Source organism: Pan paniscus, chromosome 2 (assembly GCF_029289425.2).
Source record: "Pan paniscus chromosome 2, NHGRI_mPanPan1-v2.0_pri, whole genome shotgun sequence".
NCBI classification, from domain to species: Eukaryota; Metazoa; Chordata; class Mammalia; order Primates; family Hominidae; genus Pan; species Pan paniscus.
Window position 1 is genome coordinate 64,093,323 of NC_085926.1, and position 16,387 is coordinate 64,109,709.

Consider the following 16,387-nt stretch of genomic DNA (forward strand, 5'->3'; position numbering starts at 1 on the left):
AACTCCCAGGAATAATAAGAACTGATGAACACTCACAATTATTTATGTATCAGCAGGTGTTTTGTTTTCTCAAAGTAAAGAGGATGTGAGTTAAACATAGTGTAGTTCCCCATGAAGAAGAAAAACAACAACAAAACCCCCGCCCAAACCTTAATAAAACTCCTTTTTTATGCTAGTACGTTGTTATCAAACTGTGTTCTAGTAGGTCAGTGATTCTTACTTAATAGAGAAAAAAAAGATTCTCCACTTTGGGAATAGCTACTCCAGTATCAACTGAGTTAATATTTACCTACAGTATAGGAGAAAGAAACTGCATTTGATGTTGAATGTTTGAGTCCTAACCATGACAAATTTTAAGCGTGCAATATTTGGCCAAGTTAACTACCTTCCCTGGGCTTCAGTGTCCTTATCTCTAGGACTAGAATAATTGTATTCATCTCATAGAGTTATTGTGAGGATTTAAAGTGATGAAAAGGTGGCTCCTGCATGCACTGAAGATGGTGGCCGCTGTGGGAAGGTTGTCCCTGGCTTCGGTTGACCGACATGTGCGCACCATCCTGTCTCTGCAGTCCTTAGGCCTGTGGCTTCTGGGGAAAACATGCTTGACAAACATATTGTGGTCTGATTCTGGTTGAGCAGAATTCACCTTTGGCACAAGTTTCCTCATACCATGCACTTGCTGTCACTCTATTTTAAAGGTACAGCCTTTGTCAATGGAGAGTTCAAAGATCTAAGCCTTGATGATAATGAGGGGAAATGTTTGGTGCTTTTCTTCTATCCTTTGGATTTCACCTTTGTGTGTCGACAACAATTTCTTGCTTTTAGTGATAAAGAATCAATTTTACAATGTGAACTGTGAAGTTGTTGCAGTCTTAGTGGATTCCCACTTTAGCCATCTTGCTTGGATAAATATACCAAGAAAGAATGGTGGTTTGGGCCACATGAACATCACACTTTTCTCAGATTTAATTAAACACATTTCCTGAGACTATGGTGTGCTGTTAGAAGGTCCTGGTTTGCACTAAGAGGAGTCTTCATAATTGACTCCATGAATTTATCAAGCATTTGAGTGTCAGTGACCTCCCAGTGGGCTAAAACGTGGAAGACACCCTCTGCTTGGTAAAGGCATTCCAGTTTGTAAAAAAAACCCACGGAGAAGTCTGCCCAGCAAACTGGACACTAGAGTCTCCTACAATCAGTCAAATCTAACTGTTTCCAAAGAATACTTTGAGAAGGTAAATCAGTGGATCACCCCATGTGTATCTGCACCTTCTCATCACAGAGAGGAACCCCAGTTGGAACCTGCTTTTAGCATTTCAAAGATGATTATTTTTGTAGAAGGCAAGGGAACCTATTATGCTTGTATTCATGAACACTACTCTAAATGTTTTGTTTTTGTAATACTGGCTAAGGTTTTTTTAAACATGGTTAGTTGTTAGTGTAAAGAGTCTTTAGTGGAAATATCTTGATGGCTAGCTAGTTAGTTTCTACAGAACACTAGTTCACCTATTTCTTAGATCGTGTCTTCAATGGAAACACTCTTCTTTCTTGGCCTTATTTGAATATTTGTCTACACCAAAGTAGTACAACAAGCACTGCAAGCTTCTGATCAAGGGTCCCGAAATTTTCTTCTTGAATTTCTTCATATGAAACTGAATTTTTTTAAGTTAACAAAGATCACAGTTTTAAGTTCCCTTAGATTTATAGTTTAGTCATTTTGTTCATTACATCTACACACATTTCTAGATATTGACTGGTATAATTGATTATACAGGATATTTATTGAATCCAGGTATTACATTTTGAAATTATTACAATTATTTTCTTTGCTGGTGTTCAATATAAAATGTAATAAAAATAAACATATTTTAAAATAAAGTGACAAAAGAATGAAAATACACTGTGAACTATAAGGCTGTACATAACTGTCAGATTAGTTTTATTATTATTAAAAATAACAACAAAACTAGAAATTATAATTGCTTTGGGCTGCTAGTAATCATGACCTGAGAATAGTGGCCTAGGACTGGTTTGGCATTTTATAAAAACCATGAAGCATCTAGGCTCTTCCTGTCTTTCTGTACTCATCATCTATGTGTTAGTGACATCTATGCTCAAAATTGCAAAATGGCTACTGGAGTCTCAACCATCACATTCACGTTCGAGGTAAGAAGGTGCGTAAGGGTAAGAGGCACATGGATCAACAACATTTAAAGAGTTTTACTAGAAGTACTAACCTCCTATTTATAATTCCTTGAATAGGACTAGCTGCAAGGGAAGCTAGGAAACAGGGTCCTTAGTAGGGCATACTGCTGCCCAGAATACAATCAGGTTCCGTTAGTAGGAAAGGAGGAGATGCTAAAACTGGGTGACACCTAGCAATCTGTCTCCAAAGAATATCTGAATTTTGAGTTACCTGTTTCTTATGTGGAGTCCTTAGGAGTGTCCTACATGGTATCTTTTCTGTGCATTTTAAATCATTGTTTTTGATTCTGCACTTCACATATAACATAATTAGTCCATTACCCTCCTCTATTACTATTAGTTTCACAGGGTTATGCAAAGCCAGTTTGAATAAAGTTTAGAAAGCAAAGACAGAAGGAAATTCTAGGACCAATTCAAGTTTTCAAGTGTCCAAAGTGATTCATAATGACACATGCTATAATGCAAAGAAAGAATTCTTTTTGCAAGAGACTGGAGCTTACTGATCACAGGACATTGTTGGAAACACATTTTAGAATACAGGTAACCTTTGTTTCAAGTCAGTTCATTTAAGGCAGTTTCATTTCTGCACATTAAATACATGATTGAGAAGTGACCAGAAAATATGAAAATGAAGGAACTCACTTATACATTACAAAGGATATATTTCTGATTACCACGGCTACTTTCAGCCTGAGTAACTTGCCTTGCCCACTAAGTTTCAAATGAATCATAAAAACAATTGTGAGAATTCAGTCTTTCCTGTTCCAAAACGCCAAAAGATCAGTGAAGGTAATATCTTGGCCTGCAGGTTATAGTTTGCATATAGCCATAAAACCCTAAAGGGCCTATATTATGCCACTTTAGAGAAACCGACAGGAAAGAAGGTTTGGTTTGGATGAGCTAGAGTATGACATAATATCTCAAACACCACCGAAATATCACTAGTTTCGTACTGCAGTGTTTTTTAATTAAAATTTTTTATTGTGGTATACACATTACAAGATTTGCCATTTTAACCTTTTTTTTTTTTTTTTTTTTTTTTTGAGACAGAGTTTCACTCTTGTTGCCCAGGCTGGAATGCAATGGCGTGATCTCGGCTCACTGCAACCTCCGTCTCCCGGGTTCAAGTGATTCTCCTGCCTCAGCCTCCCGAGTAGCTGGGATTACAGGCACTCACCACCACACCTGGCTAGTTTTTTGTATTTTTAATAGAGACAGGGTCTCACCATGTTGGCCAGGCTGGTCTCGAACTCCTGACCTCAGGCGATCCACTTGCCTCAGCCTCCCAAAGTGTTGGGATTATAGACATGAGCCACCATGCCTGGCCTCATTTTAACCATTTTTAAGTGTACAATTCAGTGGCACTGGGAGCATTCACAATATTATGCAATCATCACCACTATCTCAACACAAAACTTTTTCATCATGTTAAACAGAAACTCTACACCAAATAAATAATAATTCCCCATTTCTCCTCCCCTCAGCCCCTGGTAACCTCTAATTTACTGTCTGTCTCTATGAATCTGCCTAGTCTAGATACTTCATATAAGTGGAATCATGCAATATTCGTCCTTTGTGTCTGCTTATTTCACCTAGTATGTTTCCAAGGCTAATTTCTGTTGTAGCATGTGTCAGAACTTTGCTTGTGGCTATTATTTCATTGCATGTATATACCACATTTTGTTTATCCATTTTTATCTGTTGACGGAATTTGGGTTGTTTTTACCTTTTCACTACTGTGAATAATGCTTCAGTGAATGTTGGCGTACAATTATGTTTGAATCTCTGCTTTCAATTATGTTGCATATATACCTAGGAGTGGAATTACTGGATGATATGGTAATTCTGTTTAGCTTTTAGAGAAACTGCCAAACAGTGCTCCAAAGTGGCTGCATCATTTTACATTCTCACCAGCAATGCACAGAAATTCCAGTTTCTCCACATCCTTACCAACATTTATTTTCCAGTTTTTAAAATTATAACCATCTTAGTAGGTGTGAAGCAGTATCTCATTGTGGTTTTGATTTGCATTATATTAATGACTAGTGATGTTGGACATCTTTTCATGTGCTTATCAGACGACCGTATATCATCTTTGGAGAGATGTTGATTGAAGTTCTTCAGTCATCTTTTAACTGAGTTGTCTTCTTGTTGAACTGTATAAATTCTGTATCTTAAACCCTTATCTATACCATGATTTTATTTCTGTCTCACACTGTATCCTCCTACAGGTAGGCAGAGACCCAGGTGATGGGGGCTCCATATGGAGATACGCCTCCATGAGGATGGCAGCAGAGAAAAGGATGGTTGGAGCTGAACACTGGCAGTGAAAAGCTTTTTTCCTGGATATGATACATGTGACTTCTGTTCACGTTTCATTGGTGAAAGCAAGTCTCATGGACATGCCTAACTTTAAATGGACTGAGAAAGTACATTCCCCCTTTGTGCCTGGAAGAAGAAGGAACCAACCATTTGTAAATAGCCATAATCCCTGCCACAGCAGGGAAAGAACAGAGTACTATGTAAACAGGATATTACATTTTGCAAAGGTAAACACAAGTGATTCTCTTTATTCATGGCAGTTATGTGCTATAAAATCACAGCAAACACTGAATTTCTGAATACTAAACATTCCTCCTAGGAGAAATATGGGGTTAGGTTCCTGTGAGCCTCTGGTCCCAACATTTTCATTAACCAATTAATCCATAACCTTGTTTCATGTGTGTTTCTGTTTAAGGGCAACTTACTTAATATGTATTGTTGATTCATTAACATTTAACTTATGGCCAACAGCACTGTAACTCATGCCCAACAGCACTATAACTCACGCCTGACTGAAGATTATCTAACATACATATTTTCTTTCTTTCTTTCTTTCTTTCTTTCTTTCTTTCTTTCTTTCTTTCTTTCTTTCTTTCTTTCTTTCTTTCTTTCCTTCTTTCTTCTTTCTTCTTTTTCTTTTCTCTCGCTCTCTGTCTCTTTCTTTCAGACTGAGTTTCACTCTTGTCATCCAGGCTGGAGTGCAATGGCACGATCTCGGCTCACCACACCCTCCACCTCTTGGGTTCAAGTGATTCTCCTGCCTCAGCCTCCAGAGTAGCTGGGATTATAGGCATGTACCACCATGCCTGGCTAATTTTGTATTTTTAGTAGAGATGGGATTTCTCCATGTTGGTCAGGCTGGACTCGAACTCACTACCTCAGGTGATCCTCCTGCCTCAGCCTCCCAAAGTTCTGCGATTATAAGTGTGAGCCACCGTGCCTGGCCTAACATACGTATTTTCTCCATAAAGCACATCACAGCCTTCTTGCTTTTAGAAACACTAGATGGCACTTCACTATGCTTGGGGCTATTTTAAACAGTGAAATCACCAACAAAAAGCATAGGATGCAAAAAAGTGGCCCTAAATAGACCACTTGTTTATTCAGTCTGTGAGCTGGAATAAGAAAGCATAGAATTAGCTGTTCTACCTCAGCTGGCCATGTATGCATTAGGCAATTCAAATTTTTTATTCCTCAGTGTATGCCTGTTAATGACGACGAGAGTGCTGCAAATATTGATTTTGAGGGTACAAGTAAAGTCTGCAAATGACCATGAAAGTGCTGCTGCAAGTATTGATTTTGGGGTTACAAATAAATTTTGGCAAGTGGGCACATTTGCAAATACAGAATCATGAAAAATGGGGATCAACAAAATTATAAACCATTTGATCATCAAGGAGTAAAGGGCTGAGCCAGGATTTAAATTCAGGTCTGACTTCAAAGCTCATTCTCTATCCATTTCACCCCACTATCTCCCAAAACTAGTCAAAGGATTACACTCTGTCCTATGTATTTGATGAATCAATGAGCAGTGTAGTCACAGTTCATTCTTCAAGCTTGCAATTCCTGCTAAAACCTTAAATACTAAACAGGCCAGAGTGGCTGCTTAATCATGAAAGCCACATGGATCAGTTTGAACTCCAAAGAAGGTAGAAATCAACTGCATTATTGAGTAATGTGCATACTTTGAATGTTATGTGCGTATGTTATATAATGAGGATTATGGGAACTAACTCAGGCTTGGTGAATTTGTTTCCCCTTTGGTCTGTGCAAGAGAAGTTAATGTGCCCAGGTTCGTCCTCAACAAAGACCATGTGGTCCTTGAAGGGACTGCTCCAATTCCTGAGAGTTATTTATGTATGTATGTGTTTATTTATTTTGCGGTAAAATATACAGAATATAAAATTTAGCATTTTTACCATTTTTCAGCAGCATTAAATACATTCACATAGTTGTGCAACCGCTACCACGATCCTTCTCCAGAACTTCTTTTATCTTCCCATACTGAAACTCTGTACTCATTAACCACTCACTTCCCATTCTCCTCCCCTTCAGCCCTTGGAAGCCACCATTTTCCTTTCAGTATCTACAAATTTGACAATTTGAGAATGATTTTTTTTTAATAGAGTCTCACTCTGTCACCTAGGCTGGAGTGCAGTGGCACTATCTCTGCTCACTGCAATCTCCACCTCCTGGGTCCAAGCAATTCTCCTGCCTCAGCCTCCTGAGTAGCTGGGATTACAGGCATGTGCCACCACATCTGGCTAATTTTTGTATTTTTAGTAGAGACGGGGTTTCACCATGTTGGCCAGGCTGGTCTCAAACTCCTGACCTCACATGATCCACCCATCTTGGCCTCCCAAAGTACCAGGATTACAGGCGTGAGCCACTGCGCAGCCGAGAGTGATTTTTATTACGTGTTGGGAACAAGTGTTTGTCTGTGGTAAATTCTCTGAAATTATGGTGAAAATCAATGGGGAGAAAATGAGTCAGACAGTGTGTCTACACTTACATTTAAGTCCTTTCATAAGCAACTTTCCTTCTGTTTTTAATAAGACAATCAAGGATCACAGGGAAGATGCTGGCCCCAGCAATCAGAATCTATAACAAATGAAATGATCTGGGAACTCATTTGTGTGTAGCATTTTCATTGAGAAGACCTAGGAAATAAATCACCACTGATAATTGGGCAAGTTATAGCTTCTGAATTATTAGTCTCAGGCCATTCACTTTGTTATATTTTACAGATTATAGAATTCCGTTTATACAGTACCTCTTCCTGGCTCACGACAGAGTCTTCTGATTGCTCTAGGAGTGGCATGAGAAGCAACGAAAGGTGTTAGCCAACAATTGTGAGAGACAAGCACTCAGCATCAATGAGGCTCAGACCCAAAAAAGCAGTTCTGGCAGGCACCCTTCCGCATCCTGACAGTCCCAACATCCAGACTAAAACAACGCTCATCCTCTTGCTATCACAGTCTTCATCCAAAACTGGAGATACTGTTAGGTGGTTAGCCAACAACATTGCCTTACTCTACTAGTGCCCTTTAGTTTTGGTTATCTATTATAATTATGTCCTTTCTCTTTGTTGCCTATAGCATGCTTTCCCCTTGTTTTAGTTATTCTACTGACAGCTCTTCCAGACCCTTTCGGAAACTAGGCAGAAAATGGATTGAAAAGAAAAAAAACCAATCTCAACTTTTCTACCACATGTTTAGGAAGTAACCTTTGAAAATGGGAGTTTCAGAATCCGTTGTTAATGTGTTAAGTGAAGGGAGCAAAGATGTGTGAAAAATAACAGACATAAAATGATCTTACAATTCTTAGTATTCATATGATTTTGTTTTAAAGAGAAACTACCCAAAATTATATTTTACTTTGGCTTGAGTGAATATGAACCCAAGGTCTGGTGAATTGGTTCAGAAGTATATTGAGATGCAGGCTACTCAAGATGGGAAGAAAAATCTTTCATGGGTAATCTAAGATATGGCATTAAAACATGTGTCACAGAAGATCACTATTAAGAAGGAAGACAAAAATGCTGAATAACTGGAGCCTTGTTAAAAGTGAAAGAAGGAGGAAAGCACAGCAAGTGCAAAGGCATAAGGTGGGAGGAAGCTTGGAGTTCTTGAAGAGTGGCCCTACGGTCTGAATGTGTCCCCCCAAATTCATGTGTTGGAAACTTATTCCCCAATGAAACAGTGTTGGGAGATGGGACCTTTTGGAAGTTGCTTGGAATAGATTAATGCTGACATAAAGAGGGCTTGTGGCCAGGCATGGTTGTGGTCACTCACACCTGTAATCTCAGCACTCTGGGAGGACAAGGTGGAAGATCCTTTGAGTCCAGGTGTTAGAGACCAGCCTGGGCAACATGATGAAACCCTGTCTCTACAAAAAATACAAAAAGTAGCTGGGAGTGGTTGTGTGCATCTACAGTCCCAGTTACCTGGGAGGCTGAGGTGGGAGGATGGAGGATCATCTGAGTGCAGGGAGGTTGAAGCTGCAGTGAGCTGTGATTGCACCACTGCACTCTGGCCTAGGTGACAGAATGAAACCTTGTCTCAGAAAGAAAAAAAAAAAAAGGACTTGCTGGAGTGGGTTCATCTCTTCTGCTCTTCTGCCATGTGGGGATATATTCCCTCTTTTGCCCTTTCGCCTTTCACCACCTGAGGATGCAGCAAGAAAGCCCTCACCAGATGCTGGTGCCTTGATCCTGAACATTTCAGTCTCTGGAATTGTGAGAGAATAAATTTCTGGTCTTTATAAATTACCCTGTCTCAGGTATTCTGTTATAGTGGCACAAAACAGACTAAGACAAGTGGCTAACAGACTAAGACAAGGATCCAGTGTGGCTGGATGTTAAGAAATGGCGAATAATCACTCTAAGAATAGAAATATATTCTATAGCTTTCCACCAAGGAAAGGAAAATGAAGAAAACTGGGAAGCCTTCATTAAAAAAAATAGAACCCAAGAAAACAAAAAAAGGAGAGGAAAAAAGATAGCAAATAGAAAATAAAGTGGTAGGAATGATTATATAAGTTATCATCATAAATTTAAATGTATTATACCCATCGATTAAAAGATGGATTATCAGTTTGGAATAATAGGAATGCAATATCCATCATGTGCTGCTTGCACAGTCCCACTTAAAACCATAAGAAAAGGCTTAAAAGAATGGAAAAGCATAGTCTTGCAATTACTCACCAAAAGAAAGCTAGTATGCAATGTTCGTATTATACAAACCAGAATTTGAACAAATACAATTAGTCAGGATATAAAGGGATGTTACGATTAAAAGATCCTTGGTCATTTCAAAATTATTAGTGATACAATTTATTGACCAGTTTTATAATGGCCACCAGTTTACTACTTCTATTCCTTAAAAATATTATGTAGCTGTTCATAAAATTTTAAAAGTTATTTTATGTTAAAATAAACTAAAAATAAATAACACATATATTTATAAGGAATGTTACAAAAGAATAATCTATCAAAACTATAGTATAACCATAGGTTATGTTATATATTATATACTATAACTTGTGGGCACCTAAAAACATAGCCTCAAATGCATAAAGCAAAAACAGAAATCTAAGGAAAAACAAATCTATAATTACAGAGAAAGATTTTAAGTTGCCTTCATTAGGCATTGATAGACCAAAAAGGCAAAACTTATGAAAGCTATAGAGTATATCATAGCAATAGTAATTACTGTTCATGAACTCTATCATCTTTCTTCTAACAATTTGGAAACATTGCCATGTTTATTTTTACTTTATAATGGAAAGAAAATATTTCATATCTTTACATTCCAAATGGGAAATAGAAGCTACAAGATGCAAAGAAACTTGGTCAAGGCCACTTGATCACTGCCTGAAAACAAACTTTTCTGATTCATGACTTTTTCTGCACTTGAATGCTCTCTTTTCTGTGTATCTTCCCAGTCTACATTCCCTGGGTATCTACCCTGATGTGGTAGGGGAAGAGTGGTATATTAGCTGCTCCCTAAGCACTGGCCCTATGCGACAATGAGCAAGTCACGTATGTTCTCTGAGACTGTTTTCTTAAATATTAAATCCAAGGTTTGGGCTTAAGAATTTCTGTTCTGTCTTGTTTTGCTTATATCTTAGAATGCTTTAATTCTTGCCCCCAACATCTATGGACAAGAACTTCAGACTTAGATCTCAGTCTTGTTTCCCCAGATGGGCCTTACCAAGAAAAGTGTTTTCAAAACAATTGGCCATTCTAGTCTGGAAAGATACACATTTCTTGAAATGCCAGGTACTGATTAAGTGCTCTATAAGGCAGGAAACATTACTGTCTTCATTTTATAGATGAGAAAGAATGACCTCAACAAGGTAAAATAACTTGCTCCAATCATAAATATAGCTGGACAGTGGCAGAACTGGATCAGGTCCCAGCTGCGTCTGATACCACAGCCATGGCTCTTAACTACTGTGCTTGACAAAGACCACAGTAAATGGTCCCACTGACCATATTTCAGCAGAACTGTTTCTTTTAGTTATGTTTAGTTATTTTAATTTTATTTTTTTAAGACACAGGGCCTTGCTCTGTCACCCAGCTGTAATGCAATGGTGCTATTATAGCTCACTGCAGCCTTGAACTCCTGAGCTCAAGCAATCTGCCAGCTTCAGCCTCCTGAATGGCTGGGGCTACAGGCCCACACCAATGACCGACTGATTTAAAAAAAAATTTGAGATGGAATCTCGCTATGCTGCCCAGGCTGGTTTCAAACTCCTAGACTCAAGCCATCACTCAAGCGATCCTCCTGTCTCAGGCTCCAAGTAGCTTGGATTACAGGTATGAGTCACTGTTCCAGGCCAGAAGAGCTGTTTCTCATGGCATATTCACCATCCAGATGAATTCTTGACTATCCACACAGCAATGGGGCACAAAAGAAGATGGATGTTTCACAACTATGTTCAAGCCCAACCTCAAATTTATCCATGTCATTTGACCTTCTCTCTCACCACACATAGAATTGCCAAGTGGTTGGCAAACTTAGTTGGTTGGCACTGCAGCTTTTTTCCCTGGTTGCCTCTCTAAGGCTATGATTCTTGCAATAACTTACATAATGATGGAAGAGAAAGGAGACTATAATAAAAGCCCAAATGTTAGGGCCTACATGTTAGATATTGTCCTTGGGAACATACAGAGATTAAGTGTTCACAATTTTGATCACCGACCCTGAGGAAATTATTACCTTCTCACCAAACACTGGATCCAGTGAGGATGGAGACACCATCTCTTTTTTCCTAACACCCTTTGGCAAGAGTCAGAAAGGTTTCTCAGGACCCGAGGATTGTAGGGAAGTTAATGTTTACAGACCCCCCTAGGTTGCTGCTAGAATTTTTGGTATCTTTCAGTAAGTTAGGAAAAGACAGCCTCCCAACTAAGAATTAGAAAAAGTCAGTCCCCAAGCTAGATTATCTGATAAAAGTAATGGCAAAAACAGCAATTACTTTTGTACCACTCTAATAATTGCCATAGCAATAACAACTACCACCACTATTTACTGAGTGCCAACTACGTGTTAGGCACTGTCCTTGGGAGCTTAGAGATTATGAAATGAGCCAGTCTGTGGAACTCATTTTCTTGTGCCATCCATCTGGATGTTGATGAGTTTCTACCCCAAATCTCCTTTTCATTATGCATGATTAATACTGAGAAGTTCTTTCTGACAAAAGCTTGGCAAAAGACTTAGCTACTCCCTGAGGCAATTGATGAAACCTTAGGAAGCCTCCACCATTGGCATGGGAGGAAGCTTGCCTTCCTGTTTGCTAAAGAGTAACTTCATTCATTCATTTATTCAATCACTTTATCGAGGTATCAACATATAATAAATCACATGTAAGTATACAATTTGGTAAGTTCCAACATATGTATATACCCATGAAAGCATCAACATAATCAAGATAGCAAATGTACCTATCACCCCCAGAACTCTCGTCAATCCTTTTGTCGTTCCTCCCTCTCATTTCCCCATCCCCAAGTAACCATTGATCTGCTTTCTGTCACTACAGATTAGTTTGCATTTTCTAGAGTTTTATATAAATGAAATCTCAAAGTGTGTACTATTTTGCCTGGCTTCTTTCATTTGGAATAATGATTCTCAGACTCTGATTCACTTTGCATAGATCAACAGTTCATTCACTTTTATTGTAAAGTAGTAGTATACTACATGGATATAATACAATATGTTTATCCATTTACCTGTGGATAGACTTTTGAGTTATTTCCAATTTTTGACTATGGAAAAGAAAACTAAGAGCAGCCACTTTAAAAACCACAAATGTTTAAAGCATTGTTTCATTTAATTTTCACAACTATGCTGTAGTTAAGTACTGACATCCTTATTTTTCAGAAGATGAGATGAAAGTTTGGGGAGGTGAATTAACTTGGCCGATGCTGGAAAGCAGCACAGCTAAAATTTGAACACAGAGCTAGTTATCATCGAAGCTTAGACTCTCAAACACTTATGAGCCCAGAAGGATAGTTACTCAAAAGACAGAAGTTATCAGAGGCCAGCACAAAGCCTGATGTCTGCATGGGTCTTCCATGAGACACTTTCTACATCTACCTTTGTATGGCTCCAGGCCACCTAAAGCAACATATAAAGACTGGTGTTGGAAAGCTCCAGTTTTTGATTGGACCTGGAAAACTGCCATATTGAAATCACACCTATACTAACAGCTTGCACATATGGGTACTTAATAAACAACTGTTGAACGAATAAATGGCTGAATGCACAAATGAATGAATAAATGAAGGCACAGGCAGATAAATAGATTGAGGAAGGAAGTTAGTTACTTGCTGATTTGGTGGTGGATTAATCCAATCATCCCATGAAATTACTCAAAATATCTCCTGCGTCATAAGGCAGAGGAGATCATCTTGATACTACATCAACTCTCACACCAGGCTACAGTGTAGACTGCCCAGTCAGCAGAAAGGGTGTGCAGCTGTGAATTTATGCAGGAAGTCTAAGTAAGAGGCCAAGTCCCAAACTTTAGGACCCCAGAGTGAATTTACTGTAAAGGTTGGAGATACCTGTCTTGAAAGCTAGAACTTCAATTGCAGGTCTCTCTTCCTGCATTTGCAAATGAGCCTTGGCCTCTCCAGGCCTCATAATCTGCACGCAAGACTTGACAAGTCCCTGCTGGTGGAATCTGGCCATGTTGCTGCTGACTTCATCTGGCAGAGGCCCTGAAGCCTGGGAACCCAGGTTCTAGTCCCAACTCTGACAGCTCCGTTGAAAACAAGTTTATTAACAGGCAGTTTTATTGAAAGCTGCACACACAGGCATATTTCCCATTGCCATCTGATGACATCAGTGTATTTCTGGAGCCAAGATAAATACAGCATTGTTCATGTGACTAGCTTCCCAAGAAGAGTGAGGTGGACTGCTTTGAAGCCTCCTCCTGCCCTGCCCCCTTCTTCCCTCCCTTCCCAACTCATCTCTCAAACTGCATTGAAAACACCGAGGTGAGTGACAGTGAAAGCTAACTAGGAGATGCAGCTTAGGGGGAATTTAATCCAATTCAGTTGGAGAGACATGCATCTCCCTGTACCATGAAATTCCATTTTGATCTCAGCATGTGCTGATGGAGTAATGAAATAAAGACAACACTCTGCAAATGGCTGGTGAGTCTAATGACGGTTTTTATGGGGGTTTTAGAAGGGCTATTAGATTGCGCATTCCTTTCCTATAAGCCAAAACCACCCAGCAGACCTTGGGAGATGAACCATTTTGTCATTCTTCTCTCCCTTCCCCCAGCATCTGCCAGCCTTTGTCCCTCCTGGTATAAATAGCTTCTCACATAAAAGAGCAAACTGTCAGTAGCCTGAAAGCTAACGGTAAAGCTGGACGCCTGGCACTGTGGCCCCAGCCGGGTGGTGGTGAGTCACAGCTGTATAATTCACGGTCCTGCAGTGAAAGGTATCAGCGCATGCTCTAGGTTAACAGGCCAGAAAGGGAGCTGAAGAAACAGGGCCAGTGAAAGACTTTTAAAAGCATCTTGAGTTTTCCTTTAACAATCAGCCTTGTATTTGGGTGATATCCAGGGCATGCCAGTCAAAGGGAAAAAGACAGGAATGGGATTGGGTAGCTTCTGGGGCACACCCTTCATCCGTATCTGCACGCAAATCTGCTTCAGTGTCTTGGAGATTCAAATAATGATTCTGATGAGGACAGCAGCTACCATTTGCTGAGGACCTATTTTGTGTCCGCTTTCTCCTAGGATCCTTACAAAGATGAATTCACTTCTTCTCTGTTAGCTACTTTAGACTTGGGCAGAAGCATCCCCATGTTACAGCTAAGAAAACTGATGCTGGAGATGCCCAAGGTTACAGAGTTAAGTGATGGAGTCAAGATGTGGCCTCATCTATTCCTAGCAATGTGGCTTTTCCATTAGCCAATAGTAATGGCTCTCAAGCTTTGTCATGCATGAGAAACACCTAAAAGCTTTGTTGAAACAGATTATTGGGCTCCATCTTCAGAGTTCTGGTTTATTTGGTCTGGGGCAAGTCCCAAGAGTCTACCTTTAACAAGTTCCTGGGTGATACTAGTGGTACTGGTATGGGAACCTTGTTTTGAAAACCACCGGACGAGGCAGACCAAATCTGGGTAATCAAGCCATCATTCCATGTAAAGACCCAGCTCAAATGTCACTTCTGCAGAGAGGCTTCTCTTAGACATCCAATATAAAGTAGACAGATTCTCTAAATCAGGGGTCTGTGTTTCAAATCAGGCCCCCTTCCTGTTTTTGTAAGTAAAGTTCTATTGTCACATGACCATGCCCATTTGTTCACCTATTGTCCATGCCTGCTTTCACATTACAACATCAGAGTTGGGTATTTGCCACTGAGACTGTACAATCCATGAAGCCTATATTTACTATCTAGATCTTTACAGACAAAGCCTGTCAACTCCTTGCTCTAGATCATATCACCCTTTCTTATTGCTTTGTTAATAGACATCGGTCTCTGAATGTGTCTTGTTATTCAGCTATTAAGTTGTCTGCATCCTTCACTAAACTGTCAGCTCCACAAAGGCAGAAGTACTTGTTTTTCTATTCACAGCTGTCCCCTAGTGCCTAGGAAAGTACTTGCCATATAGTTGGCACTCAAAAAATATTTGCTGAATGAATGTCACTATTGAGTGCCCAGGTACGTGATGCTGTCTGTACCAGTAACATGAGAGCCCCTGGAGGAAGAACAGTAAAGCCAGGGTAAGAGAGTGAGAAGAGATAAGGATAAACAGAGATTGTCGATAGGGAAACAAATCTTTGAAGCAGGGCCATGCTGCTTCCTGCAGTGGTGGGGAAACTGGAGGTGGGGAAAAGATGAATTCCTTAGTCACTAAGGTCAACCTCAGATTAGGAGAAATTTCCCATCCCTAAGAATGAAAGAGACTGTGTGACTCATGCTGTTCCCCTCCTCCAACTCACACCAAGTCTGCTTTCTTGGATCTGATTCCCTGAGTGGAGCAATGTGCATGCTCTTCACTGTGCATGAGGAAGGGGTGGAGGAGGAAGAGCCCACACGGGCACTGGAGTCAGACAAATGGCTGGTTTAAGTGCTGTCTTTGTCCCTCGCTGACTGTGGCATCTTGGTCAAGTTTCTGATCCTGTGAGCCTCAATGATTTCAATGGAGAAATGGAAGATTTTGTACCAAGGATTAAATGGGATTGTTTATTCATGCAAACCCTGTTTATTAAATGGCTAGTATGTGCCCAGCATTATTTTTGGTACTGAGCATAGAGTGGTGAATAAGACAATGTCCGTCTCTAACAGACTCACATTTTGGAAGGTAGCATGGACATAAATAAATGTAAGTAGAGTACTAGCTATGAATTTAACATATGGAAGATGTCACCTCTGTAGTCAAATGGGGGCTCTCTGTTGCCCTATCTGCACCTGGGGCAGAAACATCAAGGGGATGGATGATTAAGCACCTCCAATTTTCCAGGGGCAAGCAAGGTAGTTGGACTGTCCCGCCTTCATGTCCAGGGATGTCTTGGCAAGCACCGAGCACTGCATGGGCTCCATTCATTTCTCCCCAGTCTGCCAACACTCTCCCCAAATTCTCTGTGCACAAAGTTGGTACTGATTTTATTTCACTTCTGAGTTTCACTCAAATGAATACGTTAACTTCTGTAACAAATGAGATCTCTGCATAGTAGGCTTCTTCAGTAGCAGCTCAAATACTGCCTCGCCAGAGACGCCGGACCTGACCCATCGGGCTAAATTAGCCAATCCCCACAGCACCCCACTCCACATCAATGATCTCGGAAGCTGTTTTTTTGTTTTGTTTTGTTTTGTTTTTATAGGATACAT

General features: G+C 39.9%; 1 protein-coding gene and 1 pseudogene across 2 annotated transcripts in view; one reads left to right on the forward strand and one right to left on the reverse strand.

Annotated features, from left to right (window-relative positions):
* Positions 1-16,387, reverse strand: part of PRICKLE2 (prickle planar cell polarity protein 2) — a 355,242-nt gene that overhangs the window by 79,934 nt on the left and 258,921 nt on the right. The gene's annotated exons all lie outside the window — the stretch shown is intronic.
* LOC117979682 (thioredoxin-dependent peroxide reductase, mitochondrial-like) lies at positions 264-14,167 on the forward strand (annotated as a pseudogene).